The 18682-nt window shown below is 42.1% G+C and overlaps 1 protein-coding gene across 4 annotated transcripts in view; it reads left to right on the forward strand.

Moving 5' to 3' along the window:
* RNF152 (ring finger protein 152) overlaps positions 1-18682 on the forward strand; it is a 77078-nt gene that overhangs the window by 38672 nt on the left and 19724 nt on the right. The window contains exon 1 of one of the 4 annotated variants that reach the window (XM_046671815.1): positions 13052-13204. The exons of the other annotated variants lie outside the window; for them this stretch is intronic. The gene's annotated coding sequence lies outside the window, so the exon portion shown is untranslated. Of the gene's footprint in view, positions 1-13051; positions 13205-18682 lie in introns of those variants that run through there. 4 annotated transcript variants of the gene reach the window in all.

An 18682-nucleotide genomic window follows, 5' to 3' on the forward strand; every position in this document is an offset into this window, starting at 1 on the left:
ACTGTAACCACACCAAACCTTTTTTAGAGCAGAGCTGCGTGTTATGGCATTATGCAATGAGGGTTTCAAGTCAGCCACAAAAGCAGACCTCAGATGGAAATAGCACATTTAGCAAAGCCCTGATTTTGCTTGTGTATTAAAGCTTTGCTGCCCTTTCAGATATATTTTTGCTTTTAAATGTTATTCTGGTACCTCTTGTCTTGTGCTTTTCTCGCTACTTTCTTCTTTATTTCTGAAAGTTCTGTTGTTGGCAATGTCACAGTTGCTGCCAAAGTGAAGCTGGACTGTTAGTAGGGAGAGAACACCAGTGTTTGTTGAACAGCTATTATATGCTGGCTACGGGGCCGCGTACCTTACTGGCTACCCACTGAATCTTCAAAACTATATTTTGAGAGAAGTATGATTGCCCCTGCTTAACAGATGAAACTGAAACTCAGTGAGGTTAGGTGACTTACATAGGGCCATGCAGCTAATTAGTGACAAGTGTTGAGATTTCAATCCAGATTAGTGAATTTCCGAGATCCAGGGCCTGAATTCTGTACAAGTTCTCTCTTCTGGAAGTCCAGTGCTTCCAGCTGTTCATGCATTGCTTTGTCTGGCTTTCTTACTGATGAAGGGGAGGTGAGCAGTACTAATATTTCTATGCCTGATGCTTCTTTCATAAACGTTTCTACGAGTTTGCCAGAATGTATGGTGCACACCTGTTGTGTGCTCACTCTTGGTGTGAGCAGCAAGTCCTCAGGCGGCTTACGCTCTGGCAAACATTAAATAAGGAATTATGTGGGAGAAGAATGTGAGGAAAAGGAAGGAGCAGGTGTTGCATGAGCAAGCATCAGTCTGTTTGGGACCACCTTTCAGCCCACCTCAATCTCTAAACCAAAGAATTGTCCGCCAAGGAGGTAGGGAAGAAGGCTCTTGGCAGCAGGAACAGGACAAATAAAGGTCTGAGGTTGGGCTGCGGTTGGATTAGATGAGATTACTCGTGTGCAGTGGTTGAGGGGAGGAGAAGTGCGTCTAGGGTAGATAGAAGTGGTCCGTCTTTGGTACTAAATGACTCTTGTAATTTTGACTTTTTATTTCATGATACCATAGCCAAGATAGTTTTATGGGATTTTTTTTAAGGGTTAGGAAGAAGCCAAGAACAAGAGTGAGCATGGTTGGATTGAGAATTATAAGTGTGCATTGGCTAAATTTTTCAGCGGCCTTAGGGTCAGGTTCACCAAATGCAGATGATTACTGGGAGGACAGTTTGAATTGGCAGGACTGTCAGCTGGGCTGCATTTGCTATGGGAAGCCAGTTTCTCGAAGAGTGGGGAGGGTGAGCACATTAGAGGGCAATGTCTTAACGTACGAATGTATCCATCCGCTTAAGACGAAATGATAGGAAATCTCTCAAAACCTGTTGTAAGGGAAGAAATCTTTTTGAGTATAAACTTCCACCTTCAGCTAAACAGATGAAAGGTTGATGTTTTCTAGCACAAAAGCTCCTGGGTGGCCCGTTTGGTTTAAGGGGTGGCCAGAATGGTATGCACTGTATGCCCAGCTGGCGTGGGCCGCCACGTGGGCTTGGCGAGAGGTCCTGCACTCTGAGCCATCTTCATTTTTTAACCAGGTTTTATCTGAGATGCCTAGCATTTTCCTGCTTACACAGCCCATCCCAAACTGTCACCTTTACAAGTGAATAAGAAAATCGTCTTAACCCAGCCTCCCTGCTAGTATAAAAATCTTACAGTGTCACCAATATTTTTCTGCCCTCGTATCCACTTATGGCCCCCAGGAGGAACAGAGGGAATAAAATGAATGAAATAGGCTCTTTGTTACTTGCCCTACATAAATTGTTCATCACTGGGGTGAGTGGGTGAGTAAATGTCTTTTTGCAAGGCCATTGTGAATATCTAAAGGTCGTCAGAGCCTTTAAAAACGAGAGTAAAATGCATTTTGCATATTCCCTTGAGAAATCAAGTTTCACTGCATCTTATTGCACTCATTGAAGGTACAAATTGTAAGCACATACGACCTACACTCCCATGTTACCATTACTTTTACAGTCATGTGTCGCTTAATGATGGGATATGTTCTGAGAAATAGGTCATTCGGCGATTTCGTCATTGGGCGAACATCATAGAGTGTACTTACATGAACCTAGGTGGCATAGCCACTACACACCTAGGCTGTATGGTACTAATCTTATGGGACCACCATGGTATATGAGGTCTGTCGTTTTCTGAAACATCGATATGTGGCGCGTGACTGTATTCTCTCATAACTTCTAGAGATATTGGGTAGATGCAACATGAATAATTTGTTGGACTGTGTGCTAGTGATTTAGAAAAAGAAGCTTACCTTCTAGGTAAAAGGTGCTACTGTGAATATCCTACAGTCCTGAACATGTTTCTTACACATCAACAACAAAACAAGTATACAAAAAACACCCATGCCAATGTGGCTTAGTCCACCAGATCAAGATGATGAATGTCCTTTGCCATGGGGCAGTGGGGTATTGCTTTTATGATTTTCAATGTTCTGTTTATCATAACTCATTTCAGATTAGTTGTGAGTTTTTTTTTTTTTTTTTGAGGAAGATTAGTCCTGAGCTAACTGCTGCCAATCCTCTTTTTGCTGAGGAAGACTGGCCCTGAGCTAACATCCGTGCCCATCTTCCTCTACTTTATATGTGGGACGCCTACCACAGCGTGGCTTGCCAAGCGGTGCCATGTCCGCACCCAGGATCCAAACCGGCAAACCCCGGGCCGCCAAAGCGGAACGTGTGAACTTAACTGCTGTGCCACCAGGCTGGCCCCCATTGTGTGAGATCTTATAAAAGAAGTTTGTTCATGAATTTGACTTTGGCTTTCAAACAAAGTGATAGGCATCGATTGTGCTTTGTAGAGTTTTACACTTTGTGCTTTTTAGACTCCTAGATACTATTGGTTTTTAAACCATAGCCGACAATCCTGGAGAAAGTTAATATCTCATTTGGTGAGACTTGGCATGAGAAATGAGTGAAAATGGCTAGAAACACACCGTCGACCTACGTCTTTTCTAGCTAGAGCTGGCTTTTCTGTTAGGGTGTGCATGAGTTAAGAAAGGAAATATTTTTTTCAGTTGCTCAGAAACAGTTGTCAGGGTACCCCTGGTACGTGCCCGCGTGGGCTTTTCTAAAATCCTTCCCACAGAGCAGGTCAGCAGACACCTGGCCACATCGGAACTGCATTTTAAAATGCAGGACACTTGGGAGGAAAACCCGTCTGAACCACTTCCATTCTGTGGAGTCAGGCGGTTGTGGTTGAAGGGAGTTGCCAGAACCAGTCCGGAAACAGGAAGTGACTTGGTGAAGCTCACCCAGGAAGGCCCTCAATGGTCAGGCATTTGACCTTCTGCCATGAAGGAAGGGATAGGCCAGCGGAGAGCCTTGTGTGAGTCCTAATTTTTGCCAAAACAGTTCTCTGGGGGAACCAAGTCCTTGTAACTGTTGGCCTGAGTCTGACAGCTGCCAGGCTTGTTAAAGAAATGACAGTGGCCTCCAGAAGAGAAACAGGCTGCTTGGAACACGAAAGAACGTGTTGTTTTTATGTCTGGCGTGTGGTCAGCTGTCACGTAATAGAACTGTGCTGCGAGTTAGAGAACTAGGCCACAAAGGGTCTTTCAGGAAATGTTTAGAATTTGGAATGATTCTGACCCTCATTGTGTCGCCTGGAAAATGGAACAATGGCTTGTTCATAACAAATTGTTCAGTAGGAAAAAATGTAGTAAGAGGAATTGCTGGTTAAGTAAATAACACAGTAAATATGATAAACTTGTGGTAAAAATAAATGTGAAAAAAATCAGAACTGAGTTTAGTTTTGTGATTTGCTGTTACATCCCTCGTGCTGGCTTTAAAGATAATACCTTCTAGTCTAGGCCTTGGGCCAAACCCAGCCCGCCTCCTGTTTCTGTAAATAAAGTTTTATTGGAACACAGGCAGGTCTATTTGTTTGCGTGTTATATATGGCTGCTTTCTGCTACAATGACAGAGTTGAGTAGTTGTAACAAATACTGTATGGCCCACAAAGCCTAAAATGTTTACCATCTGTCCCTGTCCAGAAAACGTGTCTTGACCTCTGTTCTAGAACTTTGCCACTCAAAGCAGCATTGGTGATTCATTGGCACATTAAAGTTTGAGACGCACTGGCCTGGGGCAGGAGTTCTTTACCTGGGGTTCAGTGATCAAACTCCATGAAGAGATAGGCACAATTCTGTTTGTGTACATATGTGTATTATCTGCACTTTAATCATCTCAGAGGTAGAGAAGTCTATACCCTTCCTCACTTTCTCAGAATCGTTTGTAACTCCAAAAAGTTAAGAATCATTAGACTAGAAAAGGGAGGCCTCAGTTGACTCATGGATTCATCTTTGAAACGAGGGTTACGAAAATCTCAATATTCCACACCAAAAAAACGTCAGATTCAGCTTGTGCCCATTTATTTATTTATTCTTAAATAAAGAATATAAGATTTGCAGCACAGCTGTGGGATATGACATTTTATAACTATTATTAATGGATAAGGGACTATTTCATGGATATTGGTTCCTTGAGCCTTAATAGCTAGTGTCAGATCACATTGTGGTTCTGGAGATATTTATTACATGCCTCTCCCACCTTGGAAAAATGAAAGCTCTAAGGTCCAAAATTATAGGCCTTTGTAGTGACTTTTTATGGGTACTCACTAGAAATCACTGCTAGTTAGCCTGACAACGTTATTAAACATCCATCATGTACGGAACCCTGTAGGAATTTCTAAAAAGCAAAAGATGGAATCTAAAATGGGCTGAGGCTGACTTCTGATTGTCTTTCCCATGAATGGCAGTTTTGTGTACTCTGGGTTTTTCTCATCTCATACCAGGCTCCTGCATAGGTAGTAGGAGATGATTTATATGTCATCTCTAGGTTACCCAGATGGATACCTGCTTCTGGAGATGGAAGCTGTGTAGACCAGTAAAAGGAGGAATAACAATGGTGCTTTTAGAAAAGTGTGGTTTCAGAGATAGAGAAAGGCAGGAAGCTCAGAAATGCAGGACTAGCTGAGGAGAACTGACCTGGGGACTAAAATATCACCCCCACAAACCTGAAAAGGTACATATTACCTTGCTACAGCACCTAAAACGTTTTTTATCTATTAGAGATTAATGTAGGGTAAGATGGACTATCACTATTAACAATGTAAATATTTTTTGGTCCTGTTTTTCCATGGGAGAGTTCTGCTCTGGGACAAATAGGTCCCCAGGGTCCTGGGTTCTGGGAGCTGGGATGAAGCTGTCTGCAACGCAGGACTGGCTTTCAGGCTGCCTGGGATCCAGGGACTCTGAAAGTCCATTTAGGAAGCTAAGAAGTGAGAAGCAAACACACAGAGTAATATGGCAAGGGGAGAGGCTAAGGATGATGTATCATATGGAACTGGGAGCCCCCAGACCAAAGGGTGAGGCTTTGGAAGAAAAGGAGGAGAAGGTGTGAGAGACAGAACAGGACCCCCACTTTGTAGGCACAGCTCCTCAGGGTTGTGGGTTATGAGGAAAGGATAGACCAGTCCAAGTTGCAGGATCCTAGGAGATTTTACTGATGTTGAGGCTTGTTTACTTTACGGGAGCAAGACTTTGGACATCTCCAGTAGAGCTCAGAGGTTACATATATTTCCTAGCTGTGTCCATTGATAGAGTCTGGGAGCAGTGATGCCCAATGGCCATGAGCACACCTGTTACCCAGATCTTGGTTTCTAAATGCCATTCTGCACTGAAAGGAGCCAGAGCTCCTTGGAGAAATGGCTGATTCTGGGTCTGGGCAGGGTAAGCATAAGATGAGCCTAAAACATCCTTTTGTGCCACAAAGTAAGGAAGTGCTCAATGAATGATAGGGACATACCAAAGGGACACAGGAGTCAGCTAAGGAGCTCCCAATAGCCAAACCCTGGGGTATTTTCAGCATCAAAATAAATATAGCAGTAATGGATCATAACTCATTGAATTATGTAAAGTCAATGAGTCCATACTAATATGAATAAAATAAATAAGGAAAAGAGGACATTCTACCTTCAATAGAATGTCAACTAATAAATGTAAAAGAAAGGGTAGAATTAAAAATCATTTGGCAACCATCATGTTATAAGTAATTCAGGCAAGAAATTTTAAAGCACGCTAAAATTAGTGTGCCCAAGTTTGATAAGGAACAAGATATTTACATAGCCTCACAGTATCTCTCCACAAAATACTTGTTAAATACAAAAGGGGGGAATTAAGAGTAACGTTGTAGTGGAGCAACCTGGGAGGCAAAAGTGATCACGTTAGTATAACATATGACAACCACCTACTGGGATGGAATGAGAAAATTACAGCAGCACTACTGTAATATCTCCCCTCTCCCCACCAAAACAAATGTAAACCTCAGTCTATTCATGAGAAAACATCAGACAAACTCAAATTGAGGGACATTCTACAAAATAACTTCCGGTGATCTTCAAACTGTCAAGGTTATAAGAGTCAAGGGAAGACTGAGGAAATGTTCCAGACTGAAGAAGGATGAAGAAACATGACACGTAAGTACAACATGTGACCCTGGATTCTATCCCTTTGCACCATTAGGGCGTTTAGTGAAATTTGATTGGGGTCTGGGGTAGTAGTGTACCAGTGTTAGTTTCCTGATTTTAATGGTTGTACTGCAGTTATGGAGGAAATTCTTTGAGGATACAGGAGTAATGGGACCTCAGGTCTGCAACTTACTATCAGTAGGTTTGGGGAGACGGAAGCTTATTTGTTTTTTGCAACAAGGTGGGATCCTATGGGTAATCGTTGTGTTTATTGAAGTTGTGGAAAATGACGGCAGTGGTTGGCTCAGATTGCAGACGGGTGAGGAAGGTTGAGAATGAATTGGCAGCTTGTATCGTTTTTAGCAGAGAAGCAGGCTTTAGCAGTGACAAGGACAAAGGAACAGATGGGAAGTTGTCAATTTGGGATAAGGGAACACCAACCTATAAAAGAGCGGAGCTTCTCCAGGAGGGAGTAAATAAATGGGAGGCAAGGAGTTGAGTCAGGAGAAAAGGATGGGTTAACACTTTGATGGATCTGGTTGTGGAGGGGAAAGCAGGGACCTTGAGTGGAGCGTTGAACAGCAGACCTGCCTCAATCTGCGTGCTGTCCTTTGCTGGACCCTCCAGTGCCATCCTAGTAAATGGCAGCTCTTCCCAGCCGTGAATGTTAATGTTACCTGGGGATGCTCTGTGGCTATCTATAGATGCTTTGGGGCCAAGCTGGGCAGGAGGGGTGGGAGGAGAGGTGGTTTGCCAGGAACTTTGGAAGGATTACAACAGTTTATTCTAGAAAGAGAGGTTGGTTTTAGCTCACACTGAGGTACATTTCATTTAATCTTCGTTCTCTCAGATTCATTTCTGCTAATGCTAATGAAAATCTGGCTGGCTCCAAGTCCAGGGTGCAGTGTGAGGATTTAAGTATTATTCCTCTGCCTTTGGTTATAGGGCTGATCTTTCAAGTCCTTTTTGTGACTGCTGCTGTGGTCCCTTGAGCATACCAAGTAAATGAAAAGCCAGAAGAGTCTGAAATCGAATATACAGGATTGTTTGTGTTTCATATTAATTTAATTCACCGAAGGTATGAACGCCTAGCATGTGCTTCAGTGCTGTGGTTTGCAAAGATAAAGAACATGTGTTTCCTGCTCCGGAGGAGCCAGGGTCTCGGGGGAGAATTGTGAGTGAACAAACAGTTATAATGCAGCATGGGAAGGGGTTTAATAGGGGCTGATGAAGGGCTGAGGAGTTGGGGTGGAGGGAGCCTCGGAGTTCGTAAGAGCTGTGGAGAGAAGCCTTCAAGTCAGGACGAACAGTGTGTGTGTTTCTTCAAAGAAAGGCACACAGGCGAGGAAGTAGGAGTTGGAGGGTATCTTGGAGTCTAGTGGGGGCTGCGAGGCTGGGAGACGGGGTCTGTGTGATTAATAGTGGCTGGATCAGAGGACCGTGTGTGACACCCTGCAAAGTCTGGAGGGAAGAGTACACTTGGGCGCTAGGAGCCAGGAACTGTGCTAGATACTTTGTCTGGCAAAAGAGAAAATTAGTCAACGAAAGCCCAAAGTCAGTGTATTAGTTTGCTCTGCTGCCATAACAAAGTAGCACAGATTGGGTGCCTTAAACAACAGACATTTGTTTTTCTCACAGTTCTGGGGGCTAGAAGTCTGAGATCAAGGTGTCAGCAGGGTTAGTTTCTTCTGAGGCCTCTCTCCTTGATTCGTAGATGGCCGTCTTTCCCCTGTGTCTTCACATGCTCTTCCAAATACCCGTCTGTGCCCTGATCTCCCCCCTTATAAGGACATAGTCATATTGGGTTAGGGCCACCTAATGGCCTCATTTTACCCTAATCACCTATTTAAAGGCCCTGTGTCCAAATGTAGTCCCATTCTGAGGTACTGGGGGTTAGGACTTCAACATAGGAATTTGGGGGGGATAAAGTTCAGCCCATAACAGTCAGGAACTTTTGTTTTTGTAGATTCTCACTCAAGTTTTTAAAGGGCAATTAGCAGCCTTTCTAGAAGTGTGAGAGGCTTGCTTTACTGCATTGGGGCTTTCTCTCACCTCTAATCTTAGAAATAGAAGGAATAACTGAATAGGTGGAGTGGAGATGAGGTTTAACATTTTGCCACACTTGCAGGCATCGTGACACGTCACCCGAGGATACTTCCAGCATGTATCTCCTGAGAACAAGGACGTTCTCCTACAAAATCACAACATCATCACACCCAAGAAGTTTACCATTAATTCAGTAATATCATCTAATATATAGTCCATCTTCAAAAATGTCCTTTATCACTGTAGAGTCCCCCCCACCCCCACCCCAATCCTGGATCCCTTCATGTTCATACATCATATTTAGTTACCACGTCTCCTTAGTCTCTTATAGTCTAGGACAGTCTCCTTGTTTTTGTTTTCCTTTCCGTGACATTGACACAGTTTTTTTTTTTTGGTAAGGAAGATTGTCCCTGAGCTGATGCCATTCTTCCTCTATTTTGTAGGTGGGACGCTGCCACAGTGTTGCTTGATGAGTGGTGTGTAGGTCTGCACCTGGGATCCGAACCCAAAAACCCTGGGCCACCAAAGCAGAGCATGTGAACTTAACCACTACGTCACTGCGCCGGCCCCACATTCACAGTTTTGAGGAGCCCATGCTAGCTCTACATGTCTCTTTCTTCAAGATTAAATTCGAGATGAACACTTTGGCACCTTACCTCATAAGCGGTGTTGTGTTCTTCCCAGGGCATCACCACAGGAGGCACATGACGTCAGTGCATTCCATTATTGGGGGCTGACAAATTAGATCTTTGGTTAAGGTGGTGATATCTGCCAGATTCCATTGTAAAGATGATTTTTTACCATTTAATAAGCAATCTGTGAGCTGATACTTTGAGGTAAATAAATGTCTTTCAACAACCTTTCACTCAATGATTTTAGCATCTATTGATGATCTTTGCCTAAATCAGTCTCTACATTGGAGATGGAAAAATGGTGGTTTTTAAAATTTAATCAATCATTTTGTGTATATAAGCTAACATTCATCAATTAAAAAAGACAAATCTACCCCATTCCTCTCTTTTGTTCCCCTTCTCTTTCTGTAGTTTCTCTCCTTTGAGTATCACTGTGGAGTCACAGATTATTTTTTTTTCTTTTGGTGAGGAAGATTCACCCTGAGCTAACATCTGTCCTCCTCTATTTTTTGTATGTGGCATGCTGCTGCAGCATGGCTTGATGAGCAGTGTGGAGGTCTGTGCCCAGGATCTGAACTGGTGAACCCGGGCTGCCAAAGTGAAGTGCCCGGAACTTTAACCACTTAGACAGGAGGCCGGCCTTATCACAGATTCTTTTTTTAATTCAATGTCTTAGAAAACATTATGTGTGTCTCAGTCAGCTCAGGATGCCATAACAAAATACCATAGGCTGAATGGTTAAACAAACGATTATTTCTCACAGTTCTGGAGGCTGGGAAGTCCAAGATCAAGGTGTCAGGAGATTCACTTCCTGGTGAGAGCTGTCTTCCTGGTTTGTAGATGTCTGCATTCTTGCTGTGTTCTCAGATGGCGGAGAGAGAGAGGGCTTTGGTCTCATCTTCTCCTTCTAAGGGACTGATCCCATCATGGGGCTCCACCATCATGACCTCATCTAAACCTAATTACCTCCCAAAGGCCCCACCTCCAAATACCATCACATCAGAGGTAGAGCTTCAGTTTTGGGGAGACACAAACATTCAGTCCACAAGATCATCATTCTCTTCTCTGGGCAAATGTTGCCAAAATTGGCCAGTGCAGTTTGAGCCCCTTCAGGCTGACTCCTTGGCCTTTGCATATGACCCCATCGTTCTTACTTGATGGCACTGTAGGATGATCAGGGTCGCTTTGTCATTTCCCTACCCTAGGCGTAGAATCAGCCATGTCCTGAGGATGTCAGGTTCTTCTTAGTGAGAAATGGGATTTAGAAACCAAGACCTAGGAACTAACCGTGCTCGTTTGTTATTGGACTGTCACTGTTTTTTCAGTGGACAAAGCTTAGAAATATATATTATTTAAAATCATGATTGTATTCTGATGGTTCCAATTTAAATTCAACATGACTATGTTCCTTTTCTCCTTCCCTCTTTCCAACGTTTTTATCCCCCTTCTCCCATAGTAAGAAAACCTTGTTTCCTAACGACATCAGTATCATTGCTTATTTGTTTTAGCATATCATAGATGCAAAATACTTTCAGAATGCCAGCTCCAGTAGCACCAATACCAACAACAAAACCAACTAAGTAAAGTTCAAGATGGCTTGGCAGTTTTTATTATTATTATTTACTATTAAAGAGTGTGTCCCACTAAAGGTGTGTTCATTAGTTATGTAAATGTGGTTATGTTGTCCATCTGAGTTCTCTTCACTTCTTTCTGTTTATATTTAATTTTAGGGCTTGATTTTGTTCATCCTTCTGATTTGATTATTTTTGGGGGCTATGTAAATGTTTACAAGACTCAAAGGTCACAACTGTATAAAAGATACACTGAGAGAGGCCTCACTTCCGTGGTCCTTCCCCTCTGTTCCCATCTACCTCCTTACTGATGACCATTTCCATTACTTAGTTTGTTATTTGGTTATTTTTGTAAAAATAAGCAAATATTTATTCTTACTCCCCTTCTTTCTTTCACCTTGTTTTTTTTTTTGCTTTTTTTCACTTAACAGTATAACCTGGCTGTCATTCCAAAGCAGTTCATAGACCTCGTCCTCATTCTTTTGGACGACCACATCCTACTCCATTGAGTGGATAGCCATTTAAAAATGCATAGTCCCTTTGCCCCTGAAAGCCCTCAGAATGTTTCCCATCCGCTAAATTAGTTTCTGCGAATGGGGATTTAGATTTTTTTTCTCTAGCATATTGCTATTCCAGACAATGGTGAAGTGAATTCCTTGTGAATATGTTACTTTGTGTTTATGGAGGTGAATTTTCAGAGTGAATACTTAGAAGTGGAATTGCTGGTTCCAAAGGTAAAGTCATTGGATAATGACACATTCCCCTCCACTGTTTTATTCTCCTGACAGCAATGGGTGAGAGTGCCTGTTTGGGGCTAGATTGTTAGCACCCTTTTTAGTTAGAGTAAGGAATTATCAGTGGCTTTCAATTGATGTGGGAGCTTTTTGCAGATATTTACATTAGGACCGCACCCCCAGGCACTGATTTATTCTGTCTTCAGTGGACATGATGAGACAGGGATTCAAATTGTTTTGTAGAAGTACTAGCTTAACATCTAAGTTCAGTTAGCTGTACAGTAAGTTTCTCCTTTAACTAATTTACCATTCTGGGAGGAGGTAAATAAAAGCATACAGTTAATGCATGAACCTTATCATGGTCATGATTTCTGAATTGCCTACAAATACTGGTGACCATGTTGCCTTAGTTTTCCAAAAATGGCATGATTCCAGTTAGTTTCCATTAATTCTACAAGTACTTGTTAAACTCTTACTGAGTGCCAGTCACTGCCTAGGCACTGAGGAGAGAATATAAGACAGACCAGATCCCTGTCCTCAGGGTCTGTGTTCTAGTTGGGGAGATGCAGGTAAAGAGGAGTCCATTGAATCCCGCAGTTGGCCAAACATGGTGTGTGTGTCAATTTCCCTGCGCTTAAGTAACTCACTTTCCAATGGGGGAGACACAGGTAAACAGTATATGATCATTATAGAAAGGAGTCCTTGGAGAACATAAGAGTGACATCTAACCCTGCTAGAGAGGTAAGAGAAGACTTCTTGGAGCTGGTGATGGATATATGGGCTGAATTTTTCCAAGCTGAAAAAGAGAAACAGCATTCCAAGCTAAGTGAATGATGTGTGTGCACAGGCTTAGAGGTGACAGAGGCATGTTGTTTTTAGAGAAGTGCAAATGGCTCAGAGAGGCTGGAGTGTGAGATTCAAGACACGGCATGACAGAAGGAAGATTGGATAAGAAACTAGGGACAACATCCTTTGTTCCAGTGCCTGGTGCATAGTAGGTGCTGAGTAAATTATTGTATGGTTGATTGCATGAATGATGATTTGCTGATTTGTGGAATAGAGCAGTTTTGCCTTAGCTTTTTGCTGACCACACTCACAATCAAAGGAGTTGGTGTTCCTAGTATATTTGATATTTTATCTTGTGGATAAAACTGATTTTTTTATGCAAATGGAAGATTATGAAAGTAGCCATAACTGGGAGGGGTCACCTGGGTGATGTATTGCCCTGTTCTGGATTGACGGACAGAAAGAAAAATCTCTTCAAATTGTTGTCACGATGTTTCTGTCTCTTTTATCTGCTTATTATAATCCAGCTTCGGGGATAGATGGCATTTTAAAAATGTATTGTCCCTTTAGCCCTGAGGCCTTGGAGTGTTTCCCATCAGCCAGAGAAAAACAGACACGCTCACAGAAGGCCCTCGTGTCAGTGATGTTAGCTCGAGATCACTTCCTCAGGAAACCGTGTTTGTGTGTGAGTCTGGTCCTGTGGTCTCATTGGTATTCCTTTAGGCGGGACCGCGGAGGAGCTGCGACAATGAAAGTGATGCTTTGAAGGACAGGGGTTCCTCGTGGAAGCTGGAATTGGATTTGCAGCTGTAGCCGTGGGCACGTGAATCACCTTAGATTTGAATTTGAGACCTTGCTGCCTTCTCCCTCCTTTAAATGTAGGTGAAGTGTGACCTTGTCTTAAGTTACTCAATAACTTGAGAGCAGAGAAGTATTTTCTGAAATTGACTGGCTGTCTCCATAAACCGATTGAACCTGATTCCCGTGACCTCCATCAGCTAATGGATTGTCAGAAGTTTATTTTCATTTAAATCTGTATTTGTTGTCTTACTCCTATTATTACTACATCTCTATGAAAAGTGTCAGGATTGCATAAAGCAAGGAAACGGGTATTTTCTCTGTTGGTAAAAATCAGTGAATTTTAGTAGAAACATAGAATCAAGAATGGATGGAAGCTTGCTGCTATCGCTTAACTGGCACAGTGACTTGAGATACGTTTTACCATTTCTTCTGCTTTGATAAATATCTTGAATTAAACACATATAGATTTACCGTGTTATCATAGGTACTCTGAGAACAGACTGACAAAAGCTCAGCATTGTCAGCTATAGCAAATTACTATTTGTGATTGAAAACACATTCTTCATATCAGGCAAGACCTACCTAATACAGGTGGGCTCCATATAGGTGTGGGTTCCAAAATGCTATCAGTTTTATTTGCTGGCCTGAAAGACTGTGTTCTAATTTGTTTTCTATTACAAAATGCATGCTTGCTAAATCAAACTATTTAAATGCAAAGGTAGAATATGGTTAGCTTAAAAAATATTAACTTACTGTTAATACATACATAAGTTATTGAGAATTTTTTGTGCAAAGGTAACAAAAGCTGAAAATTAGTAAGTTCTTGGTAGATTAAACAGGCTGAATTTAATAGGGTAGTACACAGCTATTTGGGAAATATTTTGCCTTACTGAATTGGGATACTGGTTTTCACCCAATAAGACTTATCAATTACTTTAACTAAAACTACTAACTTAGGACAAATAAACGTTCCGTACTATAAAGATACAGATAGATATTTTTAAGTAGTTTTAGTTAAGTAGTATGTATATACATGTGTGCTTAAAACAAAAAATTAAATTTCTACATATTGTGAATAACAATGCAGACTTTCCTACTTGTTCAAATCCAAAATACTTTAGAATGACTTTACCTCAACCAAAAAAATATCAAAAGGATATTGCAAAAGGCATTGGTAGAAATTACTATTAAGTGTTGTTCATTACTGATTAATTCAGATACTGGCTGTCAGTTGTTTAAAAATATAACTGGATTATTGTACTTCCCCTAAAATTGGGCGTATTTAACGTGAAGAAGAGTAATTGCAATAACTCCATAACAAAACCAGTTTAAGACTTAGGAATTGTCTATCTTTATTAGTTAAAAAAAAAAATGAATTGGCTTTTTTTTTTTTAAAGATTGGCACCTGGGCTAACAACTGTTGCCAAGCTTTTTTTTTTTTTCCCCCCTGCTTTATTTCCCCAACCCGCCCCCTGCACAGTTGTATATCTTAGTTGCAGTTCCTTCTAGTTGTGGGATATGGGACGCCGCCTCAACGTGGCCTGACGAGTGGTGCCATGTCCGTGCCCAGGATCCGAACCCTGGGCCACCGCAGCGGAGCACGTGAACTTAACCACTCGGCCACGGAGCCTGCCCCAGAATTGGCTTTTATGTGACCTATATATGTAAATATACTTACAGATCATGACACATATATCCCCTAATATACATACTGTATTTTGTATATGTATTTCTATTCTAAAAAGTTTACATAATTAAAAAATGTGTTTTGGAAGGAAATTGTTTATTTGATGACACGACCTTTAAGCTTGAACATTTAACAAGAAAACTCATTTTTCTATTGAAGTTATTTATATGTAAAGTTTTTCTAATAAAATTATTACTATCTGACCTAGAAATTGTATCTTCTTAGTCTTTTTTGCCTTGAGGGTGCTTGGTGAGAGTAGGAGGTAAGCATTATGTCCTAAATTGCTTAATTTTTTTTTCTTGCAGCTTAAATACTTTGTGCATGGTTTTGGATGTAAAAATTTGAATAATCCATAGCCTCACCCTTCAGTTTTGGGCTTCTTGGAAAGTTGAATACTCTTGTTTATCGAGACAATAAGAGAGTGAGAGTCAGCCAGGTAGTTGTATCTGAGTGTTATTTAGTAAATGAATGCCCACTATGTACCATCTTTCGTGCTCAGCAAGTTTCATTAATCTGTAAAGATGTGTCTGTTTCAAGACGAGGAAGGGGCTCAAAATGAATAAGTGACAAAGGGAGAGACGGTGAATCTCACACTGCCCGACACTGATTCACAACGCGGTGTTCGGAGAGGAAGGAGTTTACAAGGCAAGAAATGGCTGTGGGCCCAGAGACCATTGTTATTTGACAATGTAATGACCTAATAAGCAGTTCTAGCCTGGCCCCACAGACTGTCTTACACGTATTTTACTGTAGCTTTTTAAAGATGCGAATTTGTACACTGTTTAATCTGTATAAACTTGAACATTGATGATTCATAGTCTCTTCTCCTCCCCTGCTTTTTCTAGAGGGCCTATTAATGAAAACACCTATTTCTTTATGGTCTAATAATTGACTTGGGGAAAGATAACTTCATATAAGTAAAATTATATGGTAAAGCTAGTTGCCCAATAGTTATCTAAATTTCACATAGAAGTCAGGACTTCAGTAGTTAGAAAATGTCAAGATTCAGAGTGTGTTGGCCTTCTCTGTAACCTTCAGACCCCTTACTGCATTTCCTCAGAGCAGCGCTCCTTACAAATGCTACCTCCATCCAGTGCCTGAGCCAGAAACCTGGGGATCTTCCTCATTCCTCCTTTGCTCTCCCCTCTTTTTCAACTTCCAGCCGAGCTCCATGTCCTCTTCATTTGCTCTTTTCCTGCCCCTCCACCCCCACTGCTTTCATTCCAGCCTGGCCCCCCACCTTCCATTGAACTCTGCTAATTCGTTCCTTGATCTGCTGCCAGAGGAGCTTTAAAAAATAATGCACAGTGGAATATTACTCAGCCATGAAAAAGGGATGAAGTTCTGATTACATGCTTCAACACAGATGGACTTTGAAAACATGCTTAGTGAGATAGGCCAGACACAAAAGAACAGGTGTTGTGTGATTCCACTTATATGAGATACCTAGACTAGGCAAATTCAGAGAGATGGGAAGCAGAATAGGGGTTACCAGGGGCTAGGGGGAAGGGAATGTGGAGTGTTACTGTTTAATGGGTACAGAGTTTCTGTTTGGGATGATGGAAAAGTCCTGGAAATAGTGGTGATGGTTACACCACATTATGAATGTACTTAATGCCACTGAATTGTACACTTTAAAATGGTTAAGTTGGTAAAAAAAAAAGTAATAATAATGATACTGCAGTTATGATGGTGATACTCCTCCCCTCTGAGGTCCTCACAGCCCTTATTGCTTACAGGAGAAAACCCAAACTGTGTGGAATAGGAAGGGGAGGGGCGGCTCTTCCATTCATTGGATGACCACCTCTTCCCACAAAATAACAACCACTGCTTCTGCCCTCCGGGGCCTCGGCCTTCCTCAGTACCCTCTCTGAGGATTGGAAGGAGGAGGGAAAAGGCCCTGCTTTGGCTTGATCCCCGCCTCCCTTCTCCTCTCCCCTCGCCTCCCCTCTCCTCTCTCCCAGACCTATTTGCCCTTCTTGAGGGCATGTTTTGATCTCTGCTCCTGCTGCCACCTAGTGACCTGGCCTTTCCCAGCCTGCCGGGACAGCTGCCCTGCTCACTGGGACCAGAATGTGAAGGAGGAGGAAGTACCATTTTGGCTTTGGGCCCAGCTGTTCCCTCCGGTCTCGCTTTAGAACGGTGTAGCCCAGGTCAGGTTTTAACCCCCACCACTTTCTTTGTCTGCTTCTCCACTGGGCTCAGAACATGGAGGGAAGGACTGTGCTTAATTAGTTGATTAGTTAATGCTGCTCAAACCCCATTGCCCTCCTGGCAGACCTGGTCCTTCAGGCTGTGCTAACCTTCTCTTTCCTGCCTCATGGAACAGAGATTAGTACCAGGAAGAGCCAACTGGTGCCACTCGTTCTGCCTCATCTAGGGCTCTGTGCCTTTGCACATGCTGCGTCATCATCCTTGAAGTTAAAATGCCACCTTTTCCTGAAAAATCTCTCCTGACTTCCCCAGACAAACAGGTGTTCCTTCCGATTCTCCTTGATACCCACCCCCTCATTAAGCCCAGATCACATTGTGCTGCAGTTATTATTATGGCTGTCTTTGCAGGGGAGGGCCCCATCTTTTTAGATCCCCCAAACCTGGAATAGTTCCTCATGCTCAGTACATACTTGAGTGAATGCATTTGGGGTAGTATTTGTTACTCTAGAGTTTTCTCTGAGAAAGGTGAATGTGAAGTTGAACACCTTATTTCCAAGGTCACCTGAAAGTACACTCAAAATATTGCCACTTTCCCCTAAACCAGTACCTACAGATAGAGTTTTAAATGCACAAATTCAAAGATAGAAAGCAGAGCAGTGGCTGCCGGCGGTCAGGGCTGGGGGTAGGAAGGATGGACTGGATGAGGTACAAAGGGGCCTTTTGGGATGACAGAAATAGCCTGGTGGGTGTAGTGGTTACACAGCTGCCTACATTTGTCAAAACTTATTGAATTGCATGCTTAAAATATATGCATTTTAATATTGATAAATTTTAGCTCGAAGTTGGCTTCAACATAAGTATAAGGAAGCAAGAGGAGAAACCTTCTGGATTTATCGTTAGGTTAGGAAAGATGGATTAATGATTGATGGCGTTTGGTCGCACCACTGTTCAGTATCTAGTGGGGTTTTTTTTCTTCTTACCTTGCCTAAATGGAAAATCAACTTTCCATTGAGTTCCTGCAGCTGGAAGTAAGAAAAAGCAGAAGTGATGACCAGACTGACAGCTGACTCCCCAGGGCACTTAATTTGAGGACCGGTGCCTTTAGGAATTCTTTGCAACTTTAGTTTGAGGCTTACTTAACTCGTGTGATGAATCATCCATATTGAGGGTATGTAGGGAGATTGCAGCCATAAATAGCCTCTGCTCAAAGAAAATAATCTTATGAATGGTGTTTGAATAGACTTATTTAAAGAGAGATCTGTGAAACCCACCAGGCTTTTTATGTGTCATTCTTTTCAAATGTTCAATGTAGAATGTTCTCTGGGTACTTTGAAGAAATCTGAAGAAATATGTATATGTATTTTTTAATGTGTGAAAGCAGATGAATCTTAACAATTAGGTGTTTTTTTCTCATTGAGCCAAGACTTTCCTGTCCTGCGTCTCTTTGCAGCCTTAGGGTGCTCTTGTCATAAATCATATGTGTTCTGCGGGACTTTGAAGGAATGCTCTGTGTTTGGGGAATTTATCCAATGTCCCGTCTTGGTAAAGGTCAACCACCAGAAGATGCTGCTGCACGGAGCTGAGATTAACCTGAACCAATCTAAATTGGTTCAGCTCCTTCGTGGCCTGCTGTGACTATGCAAATGAACCCTCGTGTTCAGACTGTCAGGAGGTATTACCATCGTGTCTCTGTGAAGTTCCATCAAACGAGGGG

This window comes from Equus quagga, chromosome 9 (genome assembly GCF_021613505.1).
Source record: "Equus quagga isolate Etosha38 chromosome 9, UCLA_HA_Equagga_1.0, whole genome shotgun sequence".
In the NCBI taxonomy this organism is placed as follows: domain Eukaryota; kingdom Metazoa; phylum Chordata; class Mammalia; order Perissodactyla; family Equidae; genus Equus; species Equus quagga.